The sequence below is a fragment of the Schistocerca serialis genome, chromosome 1 (genome assembly GCF_023864345.2).
Source record: "Schistocerca serialis cubense isolate TAMUIC-IGC-003099 chromosome 1, iqSchSeri2.2, whole genome shotgun sequence".
In the NCBI taxonomy this organism is placed as follows: domain Eukaryota; kingdom Metazoa; phylum Arthropoda; class Insecta; order Orthoptera; family Acrididae; genus Schistocerca; species Schistocerca serialis.
This window is the reverse complement of record NC_064638.1, coordinates 8,062,147-8,083,934: the sequence shown is the minus strand read 5'-3', so window position 1 is coordinate 8,083,934 and position 21,788 is coordinate 8,062,147.

Here is a 21,788-nt window from a genome sequence, read left to right as displayed (position 1 = left end):
TCTCCTGTGAGTCTAGATTTTCGAATCCGACGCGAAACTAATAGTTAATTGTAACGTTCAGGGCCTCCTAATGACGATGGAGCACTCAAATTGCGTCGCGATTCAATACATCGTCCTCCAGCGGACTGGTCTCCATGGGGATATTGCTGCTTCGGGCACCTTATGGTCCGTCACCAGTGAGTCTAGGTTTTCGATCCGACGAGAAACTGATAGTTAATTATAACATTCAGTGCCTCCTAATGACGATGGAACATTCAAATTGCGTCGCGATCCAATAAATCGTCCTCCAGCCGACTTGTCTCCAAGGGTCGATCGCTGCCTAGGGCACCTTATGATCGTTTCCTGTGAGTCTAGATTTTCTAACCCGACGCAATACTGATAGTTAATTGTAACGTTCACGGCCACCTAATGACGATGGAACACTCAAATTGCGTCGTGATTCAATACATCGGCCTCCAGCCGACTTGTCTCCAAGGGGATATTGCTGTCTCGGGCACCATATGATCCTTCTCCTGTGAGTCTAGATTTTCGAATCCGACGCAAAAATGATATTAAATTGTAACGTTCAGGGCCTCCTAATGACGATGTAACACTCAAATTGCGTCTAGATTCAATTCATCGGCCTCCAGCCGACTTGTCTCCAAGGGGATATTGCTGTCTCGGGCACCATATGATCCTTCTCCTGTGAGTCTACATTTATGAATCCAACGCGAAACTGATAGTTAATTGTAACATTCAGGGCCTCCTAATGACGACGGAACACTCAAATTGCGTCGAGAGTCAATACATCGTCCTCCAGCCGACTTGTTTCCAAGTGGATATTGCTGCCTCGGGCACCTTATGGTCGTTCTCCTGTGAGTCTAGATTTTCAAATCCGACGCAAAAATGACAGTTAATTGTAACGATCAGGGCCTCCTAATGACGATGGAACACTCAAATTGCGTCGAGATTCAATACATCGGCCTCCAGCCGACTTGTCTCAAAGGGTCTGTTGCTGCCTTTGGCACCTAATGGTCGTTCTCCTGTGAGTCTAGATTTTCGAATCCGACGCATAACTGATACTTAATTGTAACGTTCAGCGCCTCCTAATGACGATGGAACACTCACATTGCGTCGAGATTCAATTGATCGTCCTCCAGACACCTTGTGTCCAAGGGGATATTGCTGCCTCGGGCACCATATGGTCCTTCTCCTGTGAGTCTAGATTTTCGAATCCGACGCGAAACTGATAGTTAATTGTAACGTTCAGGGCCTCCTAATGATAAGGGAACACTCGAATAGTGCCGAGATTCAAGACATCGGCCTCGAGCCGACTTGTCTCCAAGGGTCTATTGCTGCTTCGGGCACCTTATGATCGTTCCCCTGTGAGTCTAGATTTTCGAACCCGACACAAAAATGATAGTGAATTGTAACTATCAGCGCCTCCTAATGACCATAGGAGACTCAAATTGCGTCGAGATTCAATACATCGACCTCCAGCCGACTTGTCTCCAAGGGGATATTGCTGCCTCGTTCTCCATGTGGTCCGTCTCCTCTGAGTCTAGATTTTCGAATCCGACGAAAAACTGATAGTTAATTCTAACATTCAGGGCCTCCTAATGACGATGGAACACTCATATAGCGTCGCGATCGAATACATCGTCCCCAGCCGACTTGTCTCCAAGGGTCTATTGCTGCCTCGGGCACATTATGGTCGTTCTCCTGTGAGTCTAGTTTTTCGAACCCGACGCAAAACTGATAGTTAATTGTAACGTTCTGGGGCACCTAATGACGATGGAACACTCTAATTGCGTCGAGATTCAACACATCGGCCTCCAGCCGTCTCCAAGGGGTATTGCTGCCTCGGGCACCATACGAGCCTTCTCCTGAGAGTCTAGATTTTCGAATCCGTCGCAAAAATGATAGTGTATTGTAACGTTCAGCGCCTCCTAATGACGATAGAACAATCAAATTGCGTCGAGATTCAATACATCGTAGTCCAGCTGATTTGTCTCCAAGGGGGTATTGCTGCCTCGGGCACCAAATGGTCCGTCTCCTGTGAGTCTAGATTTTCGAATCCGACGCACAAATGATAGTTAATTGTAACGTTCAGCGCCTCCAATTGACGATAGAACACTCAAATTGCGTCGAGATTCAATACATCGTAGTCCAGCTGATTTGTCTCCAAGGGGATATTGCTGCCTCGGGCACCAAATGGTCCGTTTACTGTGAGTCTAGATTTTTGTATCCGACGCGAAACTGATAGTTAATTGTAACGTTCAGCGCCTCCTAATGACGATGGAACACTCAAATTGCGTCGAGAGTCAATACATCGATCTCCAGCCGACTTGTCTCCAAGGGGATATTGCTGCCTCGGGCTTCATGTGGTCCGTCTCCTGTGAGACTAGATTTTCGAATCCGACGCAAAACAAATAGTTAATTGTAACGTTCAGGGCCTCCTATTGACGATGGAACACTCAAAATGCGTCGAGATTCAATACATCGGCATTCAGCTGACTTGTCTCCAAGAGTCTATTGCTGCCTCGGGCACCTTATGTTCGTTCTCCTGTGAGTCTAGATTTTCGAATCCGACGCAAAACAGATAGTTAATTGTAACGTTCAGTGCCTCCTAATGGCGATGGAACACTCTAATTGCGTCGAGAATCAAAACATCAGCCTCGAGCTGACTTGTCTCCAAGGGGATATTGCTGCCTCGGGCACCTTATTGTCGTTCTCCTGTGAGTCTAGATTTTCGAATCCGACGCAAAACAGATAGTTAATTGCAACGTTCAGGGCCTCCTAATGACGAAGGAACACTCAAATTACGTCGAGATTGACTACATCGTCCTCCAGCCGACTTGTCTCCAAGGGGATATTGCTGTCTCGTGAACCATATGAGCCGTCTCCTGTGAGTCTAGATTTTTGTATCCGACGCGAAACTGATAGTTAATTGTAACGGTCAGGGCCTCCTAATGACGATAGAACACTTAAATTGCGTCGAGATTCAATATATCGTCCTCCAGTCGATTTGTCTCCAAGGGGATATTGCTGCCTCGGGCACCACATGGTCGTTCTCCGGTGAGTCTAGATTTTCGAATCCGGCGCAAAACAGATAGTTAATTGTAACGTTCAGCGCCTCCTAATGACGATGTAACACTCAAAATGCGTCAAGAGTCAATAAATCGACCTCCAGCCGACTTGTCTACAAGGGGATTTTGCAGCCTCGGGCTCCATGTGGTCCGTCTCCTGTGAGTCTACATTTTCGAATCCGACGCGAAACTGATAGTTAATTGCAACGTTCATTGCCTCCTAATGACGATGGAACACTCAAATTGCGACTAGATTCAAAACATCGTCCTTCAGCCCACTTGTCTCCAAGGGGATATTGCTGTCTAGGGCACCATATGATCCTTCTCCTGTGAGTAGACTTTCGAATCCGACGCAAAACAGATAGTTAATTGTGATGTTCAGGGCCTCCTAATGACGAAGGAACACTCAAATCGCGTCGCGATTCAATACATCGTCCTCCAGCGGACTGGTCTCCAAGGTGATATTGCTGCCTCGGGCACCTAATGGTCCGTTTCCAGTGAGTCTACATTTTCGAATCCGACGAAAAACTGATAGTTAATTGTAACGTTCAGCGCCTCCTAATGACGATGGAACACTCAAATTGCGTCATGATTCAATACATCGGCCTCCAGCCGACTTGTCTCCAAGGGGATATTGCTGTCTCGGGCACCATATGATCCTTCTCCTGTGAGTCTAGATTTTCGAATCCGACGCAAAAATTATAGTGAATTGTAACGTTCAGCGCCTCCTAATGACGATAGAACACTCCAATTGCGTCGAGATTCAATACATCGTCCTCCAGCCGATTTGTCTCCAAGGTTCTATTGCTGCCTCGGGCACCTTATGTTCGCTCTCCTGTGAGTCTAGATTTTCGAATCCGACGCAAAACAGATAGTTAATTGTAACGTTCAGGGCCTCCTAATGACCATGGAACACTCAAATTTCGTCGAGAATCAAAACATCGGCCTCGAGCTGACTTGTCTCCAAGGGGATATTGCTGCCTCGGGCACCTTATGGTCGTTCTCCTGTGAGTCTAGATTTTCGAATCCGACGCAAAACAGATAGTTAATTGCAACGTTCAGGGCCTCCTAATGACGAAGGAACACTCAAATTACGTCGAGATTCACTACATCGTCCTCCAGCCGACTTGTCTCCAAGGGGATATTGCTGTCTCGGGAACCATATGAGCCTTCTCCTGTGAGTCTAGATATTCGAATCCGACGCAAAAATGATAGTGAATTGTAACGTTCAGCGCCTCCTATTGACGATAGAACACCCAAATTGCGTCGAGATTCATTACATCGTCCTCCAGCTGATTTGTCTCCAAGGGGATACTGCTGCCTCGGCAACCAATTGGTCCGTTTCCTGTGAGTCTAGATTTTTGAATCCGACGCGAAACTGATAGTTAATTGTAACGTTCAGGGCCTCCTGATGACGATGGAACACTCAAATTGCGTCGAAATTCAATACATCGACCTCCAGCCGACTTGTCTCCAAGGGGATATTGCTGTCTCGGGAACCATATGAGCCGTCTCCTGTGAGACTAGATTTTCGAATCCGACGCAAAAATTATAGTGAATTGTTACGTTCAACGCCTCCTAATGACGATGGAACACTCAAATTGCGTCGAGATTCAAAACATCGTCCTCCACCCGACTTGTCTCCAAGGGTCTGTTGCTGCCTCGGGCACCTTATGATCGCTCTCCTGTGAGTCTAGATTTTCGAACCCGTCACAAGACTGATAGTTAATTATAACGTTCAGGGCCTCCTAATGACGACGGAACACTCAAATTGCGTCGAGATTCAATACATCGTCCTCCAGCCGACTTGTCTCCAATGGTCTATTGCTGCCTCGGGCACCATATGATCCTTCTCCTGTGAGTAGATTTTCGAATCCGACGCTAAAATGATAGTTATTTGTAACGTTCAGGGCCTCCTAATGGCGATGGAACACTCAAATTGCGTCGAGTCTCAATACATCGGCCTCGAGCCGACTTGTCTCCATGGGTCTGTTGCTGCTTCGGGCACCTTATGGTCGTTCTCCTGTGAGTCTAGATTTTCGAATCCGACGCAAAACAGATAGTTAATTGTGACGTTCAGGGCCTCCTAATGACGAAGGAACACTCAAATTGCGTCGAGATTCAATACATCGACCTCCAGCTGACTTGTCTCCAAGGGGATATAGCTGCCTCGGGCACCACATTGTACGTCTCCGGTGATTCTACGTTTTCGAATCCGACGCAAAACTGATTGTTAATTCTAACGTTCAGGGCCTCCTAATGACGATGGAGCACTCAAATTGCGTCGCGATTCAATACATCGTCCTCCAACCGACTGGTCTCCAAGGTGATATTGCTGCCTCGGGCACCTAATGGTCCGTCTCCAGTGAGTCTACATCTTCGAATCCGACGAAAAACTGATAGTTTATTGTAACATTCAGGGCCTCCTAATGACGATGGAACACTCAAATTGCGTCGCGATCCAATACATCGTCCTCCAGCCGAATTGTCTCCAAGGGTCTATTGCTGCCTCGGGCACCTTATGATCGTTCTCCTGTGAGTCTAGATTTTCGAACCCGACGCAAAACTGATAGTTAATTGTAACGTTCAGGGGCATCTAATGACGATGGAACACTCAAATTGCGTCGAGATTCAATACATCGGCCTCCAGGCGACTTGTCTCCAAGGGGATATTGCTGTCTCGGGCACCTAATGGTCCGTCTTCAGTGAGTCTAGATTTTCGAATCCGACGAAAAACTGATAGTTAATTGTAACGTTCTGGGGCACCTAATGACGATGGAACACTCTAATTGCGCCGAGATTCAACACATCGGCCTCCAGCCGTCTCCAAGGGGTATTGCTGCCTCGGGCACCATACGAGCCTTCTCCTGAGAGTCTAGATTTTCGAATCCGTCGCAAAAATGATAGTGTATTGTAACGATCAGCGCCTCCTAATGACGATAGAACACTCAAATTGCGTCGAGATTCAATACATCGTAGTCCAGCTGATTTGTCTCCAAGGGGGTATTGCTGCCTCGGGCACCAAATGGTCCGTCTCCTGTGAGTCTAGATTTTCGAATCCGACGCACAAATGATAGTTAATTGTAACGTTCAGCGCCTCCAATTGACGATAGAACACTCAAATTGCGTCGAGATTCAATACATCGTAGTCCAGCTGATTTGTCTCCAAGGGGATATTGCTGCCTCGGGCACCAAATGGTCCGTTTACTGTGAGTCTAGATTTTTGTATCCGACGCGAAACTGATAGTAAATTGTAACGTTCAGCGCCTCCTAATGACGATGGAACACTCAAATTGCGTCGAGAGTCAATACATCGATCTCCAGCCGACTTGTCTCCAAGGGGATATTGCTGCCTCGGGCTTCATGTGGTCCGTCTCCTGTGAGACTAGATTTTCGAATCCGACGCAAAACAAATAGTTAATTGTAACGTTCAGGGCCTCCTATTGACGATGGAACACTCAAAATGCGTCGAGATTCAATACATCGGCATTCAGCTGACTTGTCTCCAAGAGTCTATTGCTGCCTCGGGCACCTTATGTTCGTTCTCCTGTGAGTCTAGATTTTCGAATCCGACGCAAAACAGATAGTTAATTGTAACGTTCAGGGCCTCCTAATGGCGATGGAACACTCTAATTGCGTCGAGAATCAAAACATCAGCCTCGAGCTGACTTGTCTCCAAGGGGATATTGCTGCCTCGGGCACCTTATTGTCGTTCTCCTGTGACTCTAGATTTTCGAATCCGACGCAAAACAGATAGTTAATTGCAACGTTCAGGGCCTCCTAATGACGAAGGAACACTCAAATTACGTCGAGATTCACTACATCGTCCTCCAGCCGACTTGTCTCCAAGGGGATATTGCTGTCTCGTGAACCATATGAGCCGTCTCCTGTGAGTCTAGATTTTTGTATCCGACGCGAAACTGATAGTTAATAGTAACGGTCAGGGCCTCCTAATGACGATAGAACACTTAAATTGAGTCGAGATTCAATATATCGTCCTCCAGTCGATTTGTCTCCAAGGGGATATTGCTGCCTCGGGCACCACATGGTCGTTCTCCGGTGAGTCTAGATTTTCGAATCCGGCGCAAAACAGATAGTTAATTGTAACGTTCAGCGCCTCCCAATGACGATGTAACACTCAAAATGCGTCAAGAGTCAATAAATCGACCTCCAGCCGACTTGTCTACAAGGGGATTTTGCAGCCTCGGGCTCCATGTGGTCCGTCTCCTGTGAGTCTACATTTTCGAATCCGACGCGAAACTGATAGTTAATTGCAACGTTCATTGCCTCCTAATGACGATGGAACACTCAAATTGCGACTAGATTCAAAACATCGTCCTTCAGCCCACTTGTCTCCAAGGGGATATTGCTGTCTAGGGCACCATATGATCCTTCTCCTGTGAGTAGACTTACGAATACGACGCAAAACAGATAGTTAATTGTGAAGTTCAGGGCCTCCTAATGACGAAGGAACACTCAAATCGCGTCGAGATTCAATACATCGTCCTCCAGCCGACTTGTCTCCAAGGGGATACCGCTGCCTCGGGCACCACATTGTACGTCTCCGGTGATTCTACGTTTTCGAATCCGACGCAAAACTGATTGTTAATTCTAACGTTCAGGGCCTCCTAAAGACGATGGAGCACTCAAATTGCGTCGCGATTCAATACATCGTCCTCCAGCGGACTGGTCTCCAAAGTGATATTGCTGCCTCGGGCACCTAATGGTCCGTCTCCAGTGAGTCTACATTTTCGAATCCGGCGAAAAACTGATAGTTAATTGTAACGTTCAGCGCCTCCTAATGACGATGGAACACTCAAATTGCGTCATGATTCAATACATCGGCCTCCAGCCGACTTGTCTCCAAGGGGATATTGCTGTCTCGGGCACCATATGATCCTTCTCCTGTGAGTCTAGATTTTCGAATCCGACGCAAAAATTATAGTGAATTGTAACGTTCTGCGCCTCCTAATGACGATAGAACACTCAAATTGCGTCGAGATTCAATACATCGTCCTCCAGCCGATTTGTCTCCAAGGGTCTATTGCTGCCTCGGGCACCTTATGTTCGTTCTCCTGTGAGTCTAGATTTTCGAATCCGACGCAAAACAGATAGTTAATTGTAACGTTCAGGGCCTCCTAATGACGATGGAACACTCAAATTTCGTCGAGAATCAAAACATCGGCCTCGAGCTGACTTGTCTCCAAGGGGATATTGCTGCCTCGGGCACCTTATGGTCGTTCTCCTGTGAGTCTAGATTTTCGAATCCGACGCAAAACAGATAGTTAATTGCAACGTTCAGGGCCTCCTAATGACGAAGGAACACTCAAATTACGTCGAGATTCACTACATCGTCCTCCAGCCGACTTGTCTCCAAGGGGATATTGCTGTCTCGGGAACGATATGAGCCGTCTCCTGTGAGTCTAGATTTTCGAATCCGACGCAAAAATGATAGTGAATTGTTACGTTCAACGCCTCCTAATGACGATCGAACACTCAAATTGCGTCGAGATTCAAAACATCGTCCTCCAGCCGACTTGTCTCCAAGGGTCTGTTGCTGCCTCGGGCACCTTATGATCGCTCTCCTGTGAGTCTAGATTTTCGAACCTGTCACAAGACTGATAGTTAATTATAACGTTCAGGGCCTCCTAATGACGATGGAACACGCAAATTGCGACTAGATTCAAAACATCGTCCTTCAGCCCACTTGTCTCCAAGGGGATATTGCTGTCTCGGGCACCATATGATCCTTCTCCTGTGAGTAGATTTTCGAATCCGACGCTAAAATGATAGTTATTTGTAACGTTCAGGGCCTCCTAATGGCGATGGAACACTCAAATTGCGTCGAGTCTCAATACATCGGCCTCGAGCCGACTTGTCTCCATGGGTCTGTTGCTGCTTCGGGCACCTTATGGTCGTTCTCCTGTGAGTCTAGATTTTCGAATCCGACGCAAAACAGATAGTTAATTGTGACGTTCAAGGCCTCCTAATGACGAAGGAACACTCAAATTGCGTCGAGATTCAATACATCGTCCTCCAGCCGACTTGTCTCCAAGGGGATATAGCTGCCTCGGGCACCACATTGTACGTCTCCGGTGATTCTACGTTTTCGAATCCGACGCAAAACTGATTGTTAATTCTAACGTTCAGGGCCTCCTAATGACGATGGAGCACTCAAATTGCGTCGCGATTCAATATATCGTCCTCCAACGGACTGGTCTCCAAGGCGATATTGCTGCCTCGGGCACCTAATGGTCCGTCTCCAGTGAGTCTACATCTTCGAATCCGACGAAAAACTGATAGTTAATTGTAACATTCAGGGCCTCCTAATGACGATGGAACACTCAAATTGCGTCGCGATCCAATACATCGTCCTCCAGCCGAATTGTCTCCAAAGGTCTATTGCTGCCTCCGGCACCTTATGATCGCCCTCCTGTGAGTCTAGATTTTCTAACCCGACGCAATACTGATAGTTAATTGTAATGTTCAGGGCCACCTAATGACGATGGAACACTCAAATTGCGTCATGATTCAATACATCGGCCTCCAGCCGGCTTGTCTCCAAGGGGATATTGCTGTCTCGGGCACCATATGATCCTTCTCCTGTGAGTCTAGATTTTCGAATGCGACGCAAAAATTACAGTGAATTGTAACGTTCAGCGCCTCCTAATGACGATGGAACACTCAAATTGCGTCGAGAGTCAATACATCGACCTCCAGCCGTTTTGTCTATAAGGGGATATTGCTGCGTCGGGCTCCATGTGGTCAGTCTCCTGTGAGTCTAGATTATCGAATCCGACGCGAAACTGATAGTTAATTGTAACATTCAGGGCATCCAAATGACGATGGAACACACAAATTGCGTCGAGATTCAATTCATCGGCCTCCAGCCGATTAGTCTCCAAGGGGATATTGCTGCCTCTGGCACCAAATTTTCCGTCTCCTGTGAGTCTAGATTTTTAAATCCGACGCGAAACTGATAGTTAATTGTAACGTTCAGGGCCTCCTAATGACGATGGAACACTCAAATTGCGTCGAGGTTCAATTCATCGTCCTTCAGCCGACTTGTCTCCAAGGGGATATTGCTGCCTCGGGCACCATATGAACCTTCTCCTGTGAGTAGATTTTCGAATCCGTCGCTAAAATCATAGTTAATTGTAACGTTCAGCGCCTCCTAATGACGATGGAACACTCAAATTGCGTCGAGAGTCAATACATCGTCCTCCAGCCGACTTGTCTCCAAGGGTCTATTGCTGCCTCGGGCACCTTATGGTCGTTCTCCTGTGAGACTAGATTTTCGAATCCGACGCAAAAATGACAGTTAATTGTAACTGTCAGGGCCTCCTAATGACGATGGAACAATCAAATTGCGTCGAGATTCAATACATCGGCCTCCAGCCGACTTGTCTCAAAGGGTCTGTTGCCGCCTTTGGCACCTTATGGTCGTTCTCCTGTGAGTCTAGATTTTCGAATCCGACGCATAACTGATAGTTAATTGTAACGTTCAGGGCCTCCTAATGACGATGGAACACTCACATTGCGTCGCGATTCAATTCATCGTCCCCCAGCCGACTTGTGTCCAAGGGGATATTGCTGCCTCGCGCACCATATGGTCCTTCTCCTGTGAGTCTAGATTTTCGAATCCCACGCGAAACTGGTAGTTAATTGTAACGTTCAGGCCCTCCTAATGACAAGGGAACACTCAAATTGTGTCGAGATTCAAGACATCGGCCTCGAGCCGACTGGTCTCCAAGAGTCTATTGCTGCCTCGGGCACCTTATGATCGTTCTCCTGTGAGTCTATATTTTCGAATCCGACGCAAAAATGATAGTGAATTGTAACGTTCAGCGCCTCCTAATGACGATAGAACACTCAAATTGCGTCGAGAATCAATACATCGTCCTCCAGCTGATTTGTCTCCAAGGGGATATTGTTGCCTCGCCAACCAAATGGTCCGTCTCCTGTGAGTCTAGATTTTTGAATCCGACGCTAATCTGATAGTTAATTGTAACGTTCAGCGCCTCCTAATGACGATGCAACACTCAAATTGCGTGGAGAGGCAATACATCGACCTCCAGCCGACTTGTCTCCAAGGGGATATTGCTGCCTCGGGCTCCATGTGGTACGTCTCTTGTGAGTCTACATTTTCGAATCAGACGCGAAACTGATAGTTAATTGTAACGTTCAGAGCCTCCTAATGACGAGGGAACACTCAAATTGCGTCGAGATTCAATACATCGTCCTTCAGCCGACTTGTCTCCAAGAGTCTATTGCTGCCTCGGGCACCTTATAGTCGTTCTCCGGTGAGTCTAGAATTTCGAATCCGGCGCAAAACAGATAGTTAATTGTAACGTTCAGCGCCTCCTAATGACGATGAAACACTCAAATTGCGTAGAGATTCAATACATCGGGCTCCAGCCGAATTGTCTCCAAGGGGTATTGCTGCCTCGGGCACCATACGAGCCTTCTCCTGAGAGTCTAGATTTTCGAATCCGACGCAAAAATGATAGTGAATTGTAACGGTCAGCTCCTCCTAATGACGATAGAACACTCAAATTGCGTCAAGATTCAATACATCGTCCTCCAGCCGATTTGTCTTCAAGGGGATATTGCTACCTCGGACACCAAATGGTCCGTCTCCTGTGAGTCTAGATTTTCGAATCCGACGCACAAATGATAGTTAATTGTAACGTTCAGCGCCTCCAATTGACGATGGAACACTCAAATTGCGCCGTGATTCAATACATCGGCCTGCAGCCGACTTGTCTCCAAGGGGATATTGCTGTCTCGGGCACCATATGATCCTTCTCCTGTGAGTTGATTTTCGAATCCGACGCTAAAATGATAGTTATTTGTAACGTTCAGGGCCTCCTAATGGCGATGGAACACTCAAATTGCGTCGAGTCTCAATACATCGGCCTCGAGCCGACTTGTCTCCAAGGGTCTGTAGCTGACTCTGGCACCTTATGGTCGTTCTCCTGTGAGTCTAGATTTTCGAATCCGACGCATAACTGATAGTTAATTGTAACGTTCAGCGCCTCCTAATGACGATAGAACACTCAAATTGCGTCGAGATTCATTACATCGTCGTCCAGCTGATTTGTCTCCAAGGGGATATTGCTGCCTCGGGCACCAAATGGTCCGCGTACTGTGAGTCTAGATTTTTGAATCCGACGCGAAACTGATAGTTAATTGTAACGGTCAGGGCCTCCTAATGACGATGGAACACTCAAATTGCGTCGAGATTCAATACATCGGCCTCCAGCCGACTTGCCTCCAAGGGTCTGTAGCTGACTCTGGCACCTTATGGTCGTTCTCCTGTGAGTCTAGATTTTCGAATCCGACGCATAACTGATAGTTAATTGTAACGTTCAGCGCCTCCTAATGACGATGGAACACTCAAATTGCGTGTAGAGACAATAAATCGACTTCCAGCCGACTTGTCTACAAGGGGATTTTGCAGCCTCGGGCTCCATGTGGTCCGTCTCCTGTGAGTCTACATTTTCGAATCCGACGCGAAACTGATAGTTAATTGTAACGTTCAATGCTTCCTAATGACGATGGAACACTCAAATTGCGTCTAGATTCAAAACATCGTCCTTCAGCCCACTTGTCTCCAAGGGGATATTGCTGTCTCGGGCACCATATGATCCTTCTCCTGTGAGTTGATTTTCGAATCCGACGCTAAAATGATAGTTATTTGTAACGTTCAGGGCCTCCTAATGGCGATGGAACACTCAAATTGCGTCGAGTCTCAATACATCGGCCTCGAGCCGACCTGTCTCCATGGGTCTATTGCTGCCTCGGGCACCTAATGGTCCGTCTCCAGTGAGTCTAGATTTTCGAATCCGACGAAAAACTGGTAGTTAACTGTAACATTCAGGGCCTCCTAATGACGATGGAACACTCAAATTGCGTCGAGATTCAATACATCGTCCTTCAGCCGACTTGTTTCCAAGTGGATATTGCTGTCTCGGGCACCATATGATCCTTCTCCTGTGAGTAGGTTTTCGAATCCGACGTAAAATGATAGTTAATTGTAACGTTCAGCACCTCCTAATGACCATGGAACACTCAAATATCGTCGAGAGTCAATACATCGTCCTCCGGCCGACTTGTCTCCAACGGTCTATTGCTGCCTCGGGCACCTTATGGTCGTTCTACTGTGAGTCTAGATTTTCGAATCCGACGCAAAACTGATAGTTAATTGTAACGTTCAGGTTCTCCTAACGGCGATGGAACACTCAAATTGCGTCGAGATTCAATACATCGTCCTTCAGCCGACTTGTCTCCAAGGGTCTTTTGCTGCCTCGGGCACCTCATGGTCGTTCTCCTGTGAGTCAAGATTTTCGAATCCGACGCAAAACTGATAGTTAATTGTAACGTTCAGGGCCTCCTAATACCGAAGGAACACTCAAATTGCGTCGAGAGTCAATACATCGTCCTCCAGCCGACTTGTCTCCAAGAGGAAATTGCTGTCTCGGGCACCATATGAGCCTTCTCCTGTGAGTCTAGATTTTCGAATCCGACGCAAAAATGATAGTGAATTGTAACGTTCAGCGCCTCCTAATGACGATAGAACACTCAAATTGGGTCGAGATTCAATACATCTTCCTCCAGCTGATTTGTCTCCAAGGGGATATTGCTGCCTCGCCAACCAAATGATCCGTCTCCTGTGAGTCTAGATTTTTGAATCCGACGCGAAACGGATAGTTAATTGTAACGTTCAGCGCCTCCTAATGACGATGGAACACTCAAATTGCGTCGAGATTCAATACAACGGCCTCCAGCCGACTTGCCTCCAAGGGTCTGTTGCTGACTCTGGCACCTTATGGTCGTTCTCCTGTGAGTCTAGATTTTCGAATCCGACGCATAACTGATAGTTAATTGTAACGTTCAGCGCCTCCTAATGACGATGGAACACTCAAATTGCGTCGAGAGTCAATACATCGATCTCCAGCCGACTTGTCTTCAAGGGGATTTTGCTGCCTCGGGCTTCATTTGGTCCGTCTTCTGTGAGTCTAGATTTTCGAATCCGACGCAAAACAGATAGTTAATTGTAACGTTCAGGGCCTCCTAATGGCGATGGAACACTCAAAATGCGTCGAGATTCAATACATCGGCATTCAGCTGATTTGTCACCAAGAGTCTATTGCTGCCTCGGGCACCTTATGTTCGTTCTCCTGTGAGTCTAGATTTTCGAATCCGACGCAAAACAGATAGTTAATTGTGACGTTCAGGGCCTCCTAATGACGAAGGAGCACTCAAATCGCGTCGAGATTCACTACATCGTCCTCCAGCCGACTTGTCTCCAAGGGGATATCGCTGCCTCGGGCACCTAATGGTCAGTCTCCAGTGAGTCTAGATTTTCGAATCCGACGAAAAACTGATAGTTAATTCTAACATTCAGGGCCTCCTAATGACGACGGAACACTCAAATAGAGTCGCGATCGAATACATCGTCCCCAGCCGACTTGTCTCCAAGGGTCTATTGCTGCCTCGGGAACCTTATGGTCGTTCTCCTGTGAGTCTAGATTTTCGAATCCGACGCATAACTGATAGTTATTTGTAACGTTCAGCGCCTCCTAATGACGATGGAACACTCAAATTGCGTCGAGAATCAAAACATCGGCCTCGAGCTGACTTGTCTCCAAGGGGATATTGCTGCCTCGGGCACCTTATGGTCGTTCTCCTGTGAGTCTAGATTTTCGAATCCGACGCAAAACAGATGGTTAATTGCAACGTTCAGGACCTCCTAATGACGAAGGAACACACAAATTACGTCGAGATTCACTACATCGTCCTCCAGCCGACTTGTCTCCAAGGGGATATTGCTGTCTCGGGAACCATATGAGCCTTCTCCTGTGAGTCTAGATATTCGAATTCGACGCAAAAATGATAGTGAATTATAACGTTCAGCGCCTCTTATTGACGATAGAACACTCAAATTGCGTCGAGATTCATTACATCGTCCTCCAGCCGATTTGTCTCCAAGGGGATACTGCTGCCTCGGCAACCAAATGGTCCGTCTCCTGTGAGTCTAGATTTTTGAATCCGACGCGAAACTGATAGTTAATTGTAACGTTCAGGGCCTCCTAATGACGATGGAACACTCAAATTGCGTCGAGATTCAATACATCGTCCTCCAGCCGACTTGTCTCCAAGGGTCTATTGCTGCCTCGGGCACCTTATGATCGCTCTCCTGTGAGTCTAGATTTTCGAACCCGTAACATGACTGATAGTTAATTATAACGTTCAGGGTCACATAATGACGATGGAACACTCAAATTGCGTCGCGATTCAATACATCGGCCTCCAGCCGACTTGTCTCCAAGGGATATTGCTGTCTCGGGAACCATATGAGCCGTCTCCTGTGAGTCTAGATTTTCGAATCCGACGCAAAAATGATAGTAAATTGTTACGTTCAACGCCTCCTAATGACGATAGAACACTCAAATTGCGTTGAGATTCAATATATCGTCCTCCAGCCGATTTGTCTCCAAGGGGATATTGCTGCCTCGGGCACCTCATGGTCGTTCTCCGGTGAGTCTAGATTTTCGAATCCGGCGCAAAACAGATAGTTAATTGTAACGTTCAGCGCCTCCTAATGACGCTGTAACACTCAAATTGCGTCGAGAGTCAATAAATCGACCTCCAGCCGACTTGTCTACAAGGGGATTTTGCAGCCTCGGGCTCCATGTGGTCCGTCTCCTGTGAGTCTACATTTTCGAATCCGACGCGAAACTGAGAGTTAATTGTAACGTTCATTGCCTCCCAATGACGATGGAACACTCAAATTGCGTCTAGATTCAAAACATCGTCCTTCAGCCCACTTGTCTCCAAGGGGATATTGCTGTCTCGGGCACCATATGAGCCGTCTCTTGAGAGTCTAGATTTTCAAATCCGACGCAAAAATGATGGTGAATTGTAACGTTCAGCGCCACCTAATGACGATAGAACACTCAAATTGCGTCGAGATTCAATACATCGTCCTCCAGCCGATTTGTCTCCAAGGGGATATTGCTGTCTCGGGCACCTTATAATCGTTCTCCTGTGAGTAGATTTTCAAATCCGACGCGAAACTGATAGTTAATTGCAACGTTCAGGCCCTTCTAATGACGATGGAACACTCAAATTGCGTCGAGATTCAATACATCGACCTCCAGCCGACTTGTCTCCAAGGGTCTGTTGCTGCCTCTGGAACCTTATGGTCGTTCTCCTGTGAGTCTACATTTTCGAATCAGACGCATAACTGATAGTTAATTGTAACGTTCAGTGCCTCCTAATGGCGACGGAACACTCAAATTGCGTCGAGAGTCAATACATCGATCTCCAGCCGACTTGTCTACAAGTGGATATTGCTGCCTCGGGCTGCATGTAATCCGTCTCCTGTGAGTCTAGATTTTCGAATCCGACGCAAAACAGATAGTTAATTGTAACGTTCAGGACCTCCTAATGGCGATGGAACACTCAAATTGCGTCGAGATTCAATACATCGGCCTCCAGCCGACTTTGCTCCAAGGGTCTGTTGCTGCCTCTGGCACCTTATGGTCGTCCTCCTGTGAGTCTAAATTTTCGAATCCGACGCAAAAATGATAGTGAATTGTAACGTTCAGCGCCTCCTAATGACGATAGAACACTCAAATTGCGTCAAGATTCAATACATCGTCCTCCAGCCGATTTGTCTCCAAGGGGATATTGCTGCCTCGGGCACCAAATGGTCCGTCTCCTGTGAGTCTAGATTTTCGAATTCGACGCACAAATGATAGTTAATTGTAACGTTCAGCGCCTCCAATTGACGAAGGAACACTCAAATTGCGTCGAGATTCAATACATCGGCCTCCAGCCGACTTGTCACCAAGGGGATATTGCTGTCTCGGGCACCATATGAGCCTTCTCCTGTGAGTCTAGATTTTCGAATCCGACGCAAAAATGATAGTGAATTGTAACGTTCAGCGCCTCCTAATGACGATAGAACACTCAAATTGCGTCGAGATTCAATACATCGGCGTCCAGCTGATTTGTCTCCAAGGCGATATTGCTGCCTCCGGCACCAAATGGTCCGTCTACTGTGAGTCTAGATTTTTGAATCCGACGCGAAACTGATAGTTAATTGCAACGGTCAGGGCCTCCTAATGACGATGGAACACTCAAATTGCGTCGAGATTCAATACATCGGCCTCCAGCCGACTTGTCTCCAAGGGTCTGTTGCTGCCTCTGGCACCTTATGGTCGGTCTCCTGTGAGTCTAGATTTTCGAATCCGACGCATAACTGATAGTTAATTGTAACGTTCAGCGCCTCCTAATGACGATGGAACACTCAAATTGCGTGTAGAGACAATAAATCGACTTCCAGCCGACTTGTCTACAAGGGGATTTTGCAGCCTCGGGCTCCATGTGGTCCGTCTCCTGTGAGTCTACATTTTCGAATCCGACGCGAAACTGATAGTTAATTGTAACGTTCATTGCTTCCTAATGACGATGGAACACTCAAATTGCGTCTAGATTCAAAACATCGTCCTTCAGCCCACTTGTCTCCAAGGGGATATTGCTGTCTCGGGCACCATATGATCCTTCTCCTGTGAGTTGATTTTCGAATCCGACGCTAAAATGATAGTTATTTGTAACGTTCAGGGCCTCCTAATGGCGATGGAACACTCAAATTGCGTCGAGTCTCAATACATCGGCCTCGAGCCGACTTGTCTCCATGGGTCTATTGCTGCCTCGGGCATCTTATGGTCGTTCTCCTGTGAGTCTAGATTTTCGAATCCGACGCAAAACAGATAGTTAATTGTGACGTTCAGGGCCTCCTAATGACGAAGGAACACTCAAATCGCGTCGAGATTCAATACATCGTCCTCCAGCCGACTTGTCTCCAAGGGAATATCGCTGCCTCGGGCACCACATTGTACGTCTCCGGTGATTCTACGTTTTCGAATCCGACGCAAAACTGATTGTTAATTCTAACGTTCAGGGCCTCCTAATGACGATGGAGCACTCAAATTGCGTCGCGATTCAATACAGTGTCCTCCAGCGGACTGGTCTCCAAGGTGATATTGCTGCCTCGGGCACCTAATGGTCCGTCTCCAGTGAGTCTAGATTTTCGAATCCGACGAGAAACTGGTAGTTAACTGTAACATTCAGGGCCTCCTAATGACGATGGAACACTCAAATTGAGTCGCGATCCAATACATCGTCCACCAGCCGAATTGTCTCCAAGGGTCTATTGCTGCCTCGGGCACCTTATGGTCGTTCTCTTGTCAGTCTAGATTTTCAAATCCGACGCAAAATTGATATTTAAATGTAACTTTCAGGGCCTCCTAATGACGATGGAACACTCAAATTGCGTCGAGATTCAATACATCGTCCTCCACCCGACTTGTCTCCATGGGGATATTGCTGCCTCGGGCTAATTATGATCGTTCTCCTGTGTGTCTGGATTTTCGAATCCGACGCAAAATTGATAGTTAATTGTAACGTTCTTCGCCTCCTAATGACGATGGAACACTCAAATTGCGTCGAGAGTCAATACATCAACCTCCAGCCGTTTTGTCTATAAGGGGATATTGCTGCCTCGGGCTCCATGTGGTCCGACTCCTGTGAGTCTCGATTATCGAATCCGACGCGAAACTGATAGTTAATTGTAACATTCAGGGCTTCCAAATGACGATGGAACACTCAAAATGCGTCGAGATTCAATACATCGTCCTTCAGCCGACTTGTTTCCAAGTGGATATTGCTGTCTCGGGCACCATATGATCCTTCTCCTGTGAGTAGGTTTTCGAATCCGACGCTAAAATGATAGTTAATTGTAACGTTCAGCACCTCCTAATGACCATGGAACACTCAAATATCGTCGAGAGTCAATACATCGTCCTCCGGGGGACTTGTCTCCAACGGTCTATTGCTGCCTCGGGCACCTAATGGTCGTTCTACTGTGAGTCTAGATTTTCGAATCCGACGCAAAACTGATAGTTAATTGTAACGTTCAGGTTCTCCTAACGGCGATGGAACACTCAAATTGCGTCGAGATTCAATACATCGTCCTTCAGCCGACTTGTCTCCAAGGGTCTTTTGCTGCCTCGGGCACCTCATGGTCGTTCTCCTGTGAGTCAAGATTTTCGAATCCGACGCAAAACTGATAGTTAATTGTAACGTTCAGCGCCTCCTAATAACGATGGAACACTCAAATTGCGTCGAGAGTCAATACATCGACCTCCAGCCGTTTTGTCTATAAGGGGATATTGCTGCCTCGGGCTCCATGTGGTCCGTCTCCTGTGAGTCTAGATTATCGAATCCGACGCGAAACTGATAGTTAATTGTAACATTCAGGGCATCCAAATGACGATGGAACACTCAAATTGCGTCGAGATTCAATAAATCGGCATCCAGCCGATTAGTCTCCAAGGGGATATTGCTGCCTCTGGCACCAAATTTTCCGTCTCCTGTGAGTCTAGATATTTGAATCCGACGCGAAACTGATAGTTAAATGTAACGTTCAGGGCCTCCTAATGACGATGGAAGACTGAAATTGCGTCGAGGTTTAATTCATCGTCCTTCAGCCGACTTGTCTCCAAGGGGATATTGCTGTCTCGGGTACCATATGAACCTTCTCCTGTGAGTAGATTTTCGAATCCGTCGCTAAAATGATAGTTAATTGTAACTTTCAGCGCCTCCTAATGACGATGGAACACTCAAATTGCGTCGAGAGTCAATACATCGTCCTCCAGCCGACTTGTCTCCAAGAGGAAATTGCTGTCTCGGGCACCATATGAGCCTTCTCCTGTGAGTCTAGATTTTCGAATCCGACGCAAAAATGATAGTGAATTGTAACGTTCAGCGCCTCCTAATGGCGATAGAACGCTCAAATTGGGTCGAGATTCAATACATCTTCCTCCAGCTGATTTGTCTCCAAGGGGATATTGCTGCCTCGCCAACCAAATGATCCGTCTCCTGTGAGTCTAGATTTTTGAATCCGACGCGAAACTGATAGTTAATTGTAACGTTCAGCGCCTCCTAATGACGATGGAACACTCAAATTGCGTCGAGATTCAATACAACGGCCTCCAGCCGACTTGCCTCCAAGGGTCTGTTGCTGACTCTGGCACCTTATGGTCGTTCTCCTGTGAGTCTAGATTTTCGAATCCGACGCATAACTGATAGTTAATTGTAACGTTCAGCGCCTCCTAATGACGATGGAACACTCAAATTGCGTCGAGAGTCAATACATCGATCTCCAGCCGACTTGTCTTCAAGGGGATTTTGCTGCCTCGGGCTTCATGTGGTCCGTCTCCTGTGAGTCTAGATTTTCGAATCCGACGCAAAACAGATAGTTAATTGTAACGTTCAGGGCCTCCTAATGGCGATGGAACACTCAAAATGCGTCGAGATTCAATACATCGGCATTCAGCTGATTTGTACCAAGAGCCTATTGCTGCCTCGGGCACCTTATGTTCGTTCTCCTGTGAGTCTAGATTTTCGAATCCGACGCAAAACAGATAGTTAATTGTGACGTTCAGGGCCTCCTAATGACGAAGGAGCACTCAAATCGCGTCGAGATTCACTACATCGTCCTCCAGCCGACTTGTCTCCAAGGGGATATCGCTGCCTCGGGCACCTAATGGTCAGTCTCCAGTGAGTCTAGATTTTCGAATCCGACGAAAAACTGATAGTTAATTCTAACATTCAGGGCCTCCTAATGACGACGGAACACTCAAATTGCGTCGCGATCGAATACATCGTCCCCAGCCGACTTGTCTCCAAGGGTCTATTGCTGCCTCGGGGACCTTATGGTCGTTCTCCTGTGAGTCTAGTTTTTCGAACCCGACGCAAAACTGATAGTTAATTGTAACGTTCAGCGCCTCCTAATGACGATAGAACACTCAAATTGCGTCAAGATTCAACACATCGTCCTCCAGCCGATTTGTCTCCAAGGGGATATTGCTGCCTCGGGCACCAAATGGTCAGTCTCCTGTGAGTCTAGATTTTCGAATTCGACGCACAAATGATAGTTAATTGTAACGTTCAGCGCCTCCAATTGACGAAGGAACACTCAAATTGCGTTGAGATTCAATACATCGGCCTCCAGCCGACTTGTCTCCAAGGGGATATTGCTGTCTCGGGCACCATATGAGCCTTCTCCTGTGAGTCTAGATTTTCGAATCCGACGCAAAAATGATAGTGAATTGTATCGTTCAGCGCCTCCTAATGACGATGGAACACTCAAATTGCGTCGAGAATCAAAACATCGGCCTCGAGCTGACTTGCCTCCAAGGGGATATTGCTGCCTCGGGCACCTTATGGTCGTTCTCCTGTGAGTCTAGATTTTCGAATCCGACGCAAAACAGATGGTTAATTGCAACGTTCAGGACCTCCTAATGACGAAGGAACACACAAATTACGTCGAGATTCACTACATCGTCCTCCAGCCGACTTGTCTCCAAGGGGATATTGCTGTCTCGGGAACCATATGAGCCTTCTCCTGTGAGTCTAGATATTCGAATTCGACGCAAAAATGATAGTGAATTATAACGTTCAGCGCCTCCTATTGACGATAGAACGCTCAAATTGCGTCGAGATTCATTACATCGTCCTCCAGCCGATTTGTCTCCAAGGGGATACTGCTGCCTCGGCAACCAAATGGTCCGTCTCCTGTGAGTCTAGATTTTTGAATCCGACGCGAAACTGATAGTTAATTGTAACGTTCAGGGCCTCCTAATG